This window comes from Primulina eburnea, unplaced genomic scaffold, assembly GCF_022965805.1.
Source record: "Primulina eburnea isolate SZY01 unplaced genomic scaffold, ASM2296580v1 ctg618_ERROPOS4304869, whole genome shotgun sequence".
NCBI lineage: Eukaryota > Viridiplantae > Streptophyta > Magnoliopsida > Lamiales > Gesneriaceae > Primulina > Primulina eburnea.
In genome coordinates this window covers 118,480-124,341 of record NW_027331399.1, presented here as the reverse complement: position 1 = coordinate 124,341, position 5,862 = coordinate 118,480, and positions in this window count along the sequence as shown.

Sequence of the window (5,862 nt, the reverse complement as noted above, 5' to 3'; positions counted from 1 at the left end):
TTGAGATATCAGAATCTCTGACTCTCAGCTGATGATATCCCGATCTCAAATCGATCTTGGAATATACTGAAGAACCCTGCAACTGATCGAATAAATCATCTATACAAGGCAAATGATATTTATTCTTTATCGTTGCCTTGTTCAGTTGCCGATAGTCGATGCAGAGTCTCATCGAACCATCTTTCTTTCTTACGAATAGTACTGGAGCACCCCAAGGAGACACACTCGGTCTGATGTACTCCTTGGCCAGTAAATCTTCCAACTGATATTTCAATTCTTTTAATTCAACTGGTGCCATTCTGTACCGAGCTCTAGAAATCGGTACTGTACCTTGCATCAGTTCAATGCTGAAGTCTATCTCTCTAACTGGAGGTAATCCCGGGATCTCATTTGGGAAGACGTCAGCAAACTCACGTACCACTGGCAGATCTGCCAATGCTGGATTCGACTTCAGTAAATCTACTGAATATACAAGGAATCCTTCTGCTCCTTTCTGTAATAATCGAGTCATAGATAATACGGATACTAAAGGAATTCTCGATCTAGAACCCTTACCGTAAAATTTCCACTCTTCAGCCATATCTGGTCTGAATCTCACTATCTTGTGGAAGCAATCAACAGTCGCTCTGTACTTGGTCAGCATATCAATACCGATAATACAGTCAAAGTCAGACAATCCAAGTACGATGCAATCTAACTCAATCTCATGCCCGTCATACTGTAGTACACAACGTTTAACCGAATTCACGGATATCAAACCTATCCCCAAAGGCGAAGATACTGACACTACAGTAGCTAAAGACTCTACAGGCAATGCATGACTCAATGCAAATCGTTCAGAAATAAATGTGTGTGAAGCACCGGTATCAATTAATACGCAAGCAGGATAACCACATAAAGAACATTTACCTGCCACAACGTCATCTGGTGCTTCCTGGGCCTGCTCTTCTGTCAAAGCGAAGACTCTGGCCTGCTGTCTCAGAGGCTGGCCAACTGTCTGGCTTCCTCCTGGCCTCTACTGTGACTGAGCTGGCGCTGGCTGGAATGTATGAACAGCAGCTGATCGTCTCTCAGTCTGTGCTGCTGATCCCGATGACTCGGCCCCCTGAGTTCTCTGCGAACCTCTCTGTGGACACACTTTAGCAAAGTGTCCCGGCTGTTTACAGAAATTGCAACTACCAGTCACTCCCTGGCATTGCTCAGTAGCATGTCTTCCTCCGCAAGTCTTGCAATAAACTCCAGTGTAACTCTGGCTCGGTCTGGAACCACCGGAGCTGGAATAACTACTGCCAGATTTCTTGAATTGTTTTCCCCTGGCTTTCAAAAATTCTTTCTTTCCTCCACTACTGCCGCCACCTTCAAATCAGGGAGGTGGTTGCTGTGGTCTCGGTGCTGGAGGCACAAATGAAGCCCCTTTCTGTCTCATCAGACCGGCTTCTGCTCCCTTGACTCTATTCAGGGCATCAGCAAAATTATTCGGTCGCCCTGTGTTCACCAATGTGAAAATATCGGGGTTCAGGCCATTGATGAACTGATCAGCAGTAGCTTCTTCGCTGTCAGCCACATGTGGAGCAAATTTCAGCAAGGAGGAGAGGAGAACTTTGACACGTACTCCTCTATGTTCATCTGTCCCTGCTTGAGGTTGGCAAACTCCGCCCCCTTGTCCTTCCGGTACGACACTAGAAAGAATCGTTGATAAAATTCAGTTCTAAATATATTCCAGGTAATATTCGTACCTCTATGCTCCATGGCTCTCTTTCTCATGATCCACCAGTCCTTGGCAACGTCGTGTAACTGGTGTCCAATTAATTTCACTCTCTTCTCATCTGTATACTCCAAGGATTCGAACAGCATCTCAATATCATCAAGCCAACTCTCACACTCTACAGCGTTCTCTGTGCCTTTCAAGGTCGGCGGATGAAATGATTGAAATCGCTTCAGTAACGTTTTCATTGGAGTCGGTGTGACATCCATTATAGGATTTGATGTACTTCCCTGTTCTGGTACTCGTCTCGGAGGCATGTCTTATAATCAAATAGATTAGTAACAAGTACCACAATTCTGTTTCAATCCTTCTCTGATCATCTTACTGCTGATCTAGAATCAGTACTGATCCAATCTCAATAAAACATATTACTATATCAAATCAGATAAACAAGTAACATGTAATAAAGCAGTAAGACATGCTAGTATTCAAAAGCAGGAAAGAAAACCTCAATCTACCCCGCTCACTAGCCTCTTCTATCTCAATCTAAAGGATCTATCGCTCTGATACCACCTGTTGTGGGGACCCGGACGCTAATCATCTTCTTTAATCGTGATTGGGACTAATTAATCAATTATAATAAACAGGGTCTAAATTTTTTTTTTAAAACACGGAAGGTAATTGAATCAAACTCCTATACATATCAGTATAAAAGTATAAATCTGATAAAATATACAATCATACATACTCAGGTTCAACAACTACTATCGAGTGTTCAAACCCTAGCTCTAATCCAAGTCCGGTATCACCACTCTAATCTCGATCTGTCTTCACCTATGTGACCCTGTACCTGTCCCACCTGTTGTCATGCACACATACAAACAAGACAACAGCCGGATAACTCCGGTGAGATATAAATATCCCAGTATAAACAATGTATTAAATGCATTCATATAAAACATATATAAAAGCATAAACAAACATCAAAACATGTATCCAATCTGACTACATGAATCAATGACTCGTGATCTAATCTTATCTTATCTCAAATCTCGGGATCCCGATCTAATTTAGACTCTGGTATTCTGTATCGAGTGTCTGAGAAAGACGTCGATCTACATCTAAGGCTCTTCGATACACCGTAAGTCTAGAGTCTTATCGGTTCTGAGAAAGACTCGGCGGTTCTGCCCTAGCTAGGCTGATCTGCCCTAGACTCGGACTCTGACTCTGTTCTAAGTCAACACATTAACATATCAATCTGATAATCTGCAAATATCAATGCAATTAAGTAAAGTATGTGATTTAGGGAAACTCAAGTCAAACCTAACTCGAGTTGTGCAATCCCGAATCAACATTTATTTATACCTTTCGTTTGTAGTCCCGGTCTGAAGCAATATCAGTTCTGAAATCAAGACTGTCTCTGTAAATCTGAAACGACATATCGAGAATCATAATATCAATGTTCTATTCTCAATTCAACACTGAATCTGATTAATCTAAATTTAAGTCAAATCAACGGCATAACGGCACAATCTCAGTATCTCCGTCAATACCAAATCAACAGACATCAATTACATATCATAACTCATGTCCGATACAATCTGTAATCAATCAATAATCCAAATCTGACCAATCTCCAATCAATATAATTAGAAAATCATAACAATTCCATAATCGGTCTGTTTTTCGATCTGACTTCGATTATGCAATGTCTAGTATTCCCAAAACACATAATAATGATCAAATAATAATTCCTCCAATATCATAATTTCAAATGATAATAGAACTCAATAAAACTTACGTCCTGTAGTAGCTGTCGACGAGGGAATCACAGAACGGTGTTCAGATCAAAATTCTGATAAACGGAGCTTATAAAATCAAATTCGAAGCAAATTAAGAAATTTGAGAATTCCTTGAAGCTTTCTTTCGTTCTTGCTGTTTCATCTAAAGGAAGAATGGTATTTTTATATATCCAAATGCATGGTGGTGACAAGTGTCCCACTCAAGTCATAATTGCACTTTAGCCCCTGAATTCTTCACTATTTGCAATTCAGTCCTCAAAACTCTTTTTAATTCCATTTCAATCCTAATTAATCACAAAATTTATGGAATTTAATTCATACTTCCAAAATTCGTAAATTAAATAATCTCGGATTAAAATGATATAATCTCGGGCCTTACAATTTTGCCCTTCAATTTTTTGAAAATTGCATCTTAGTCCTTATGAAATTTCGAGTTTAGTCAATTTGGGTCTTAAAATTTTTGAAATTTATTATTTTATCCCGAGGATTTCAAAAAATAAGAAACAGTCCCCCAAATTTGAATTTTTCCGATTAGGTCCCTAAAATATCGGTTACTGCATTTTGGTCCTCAAAAATCTAAATTAAATCAATTCAACCCTTAATTCCACCTATTAAGAGATGCAACCTAATTTATTTTAGGTTCTCAATCCCAAAAATGATTCCCCCAACCGACAAAATAATCCATGCAATCGAGGCTGTAAATAAAAATTCTTAAATATAAAGGTTACCGGTGATCAGGGTAGATTTTGGCTCCGCCTCCTCTGCGTGCATCAAATAGGCCATTCCAGTAGTGGGGCCCTTATTTCTAGGGCGATCAACTGCCTTGTGGCCCTTTTCCTTGCATATGAAGCATTTGAATGTCCCCCACATGCACTTACCAAAGTGGAACCGGTTGCACTGCTTTTAGGGATGCCTATCCTCCGGCTTATAAGCCCTTAGTGCCTGTGATTGCCTCTGCTGTCTGGGATTCCTGAACTGACCCTAGGGCGCTTCTGCTGTGTCACGGTTCTATGGGCTAAGGGTTTGTGTAAAGGAATGGTCTAGGGGCTAGGGACATGCCTTAGGGTCCTGCTGAGGGTCTAGTTTGAGCCAAGAGTTGAGCCAAGGGCAGCCACAGTCGCTGGAGAGTTTTTTCATCGACTGCACGTAAAGAGCCATACAGAGGGCTGCGGTTGTGAAGGATTTGGAGCCTTGAGAGTCTGGTCTGTGTCCAAAAGGGCCTGAACATGGTCTTATTTATTGTCTAAGGAAGGGGTCTACGGCTTGGTTTGGGGTCTCTTTGAGCCATGGTCTGTTCAGGGTCGTAAATTGCCTGAAAGTGTCAAAAAAAGAGTGAATTGAGCCTAGGTTAAATTTTAAATCCATGTTTTCGTTTTTGGCTTGGGCTTGAGGACTTCCAGAAACTTATATTGAGTTTTAGGATGTTAATAAAGGTCTGGTCATGGGTTGGTTCCAGTCAAAAAGGTAGTTTCGTCATTTGTTTAACCAAAAACGCGAAAAAGGTAGTAAACGAGTCATCCAGTAGGCGAATCGAGTCGTTTTTTAAACGTAGGTCCTAAGATTGAATTTACAGAATGCTACTAGATATTTTTGGGGGTTTTTAAAGTTTTTAAATCGAGTCATCTTCTTGAGTCAAAGTTTAAGGTCATCTGGGTACGTATAACGTTGAATCGTGAGCGGTTGGTTCGAGGGAAGTCATGGGAGGTTTTCAACTTCCTAAAACAATTACATATCATGTTAAATGTTATTTTTAGAATTCTTTGGTGTTTTTAAAGTTTTTAAATCGATTCATATCCTTGATTCAAAGTTTAAGGTCGTCCGGGTACGTATAGCATTGAATCGTGAGGGGTTGGTTCAAGGAAAGTCAAGGGCGGTTTGAAACTAATGTTGGAACATTTCATGTTCGCAATTTTAATTTTGATTTAAATAAAACTTGTATTTTTTGTTTCTAATAATTTACCTTTGTCCGCAGATTGCTAGAACTGATCAGGCTTCGAACTGATTAGTTAAGCAAGGTAAAACTGAAGCTATTGAAACGTCAACTGAAAAGACCAACTGATCGACCAAATTGAATCAGTTCAACTGACATATGAAAGATCAGTTTTACTGACTGTCCAGCTGATGGATGATTCAGCAGAAGATCTTCAGAAGTCCTGCCAGCTGATGAAGAGTTCAACTGATGAAGAACCCAGCTGATCAGTTCAACTGAAAGAGTGAAATCAGTTCAACTGACGAGTCAACTGATTTCACCAGCCCAAATAAGGATCAGTTCAGATGATCAGTTAGGAATCATTCAGTTGCAGATCAAGACAAGCTTATTAGTGGACTCCAACTACACACAAAGATACAAACTTC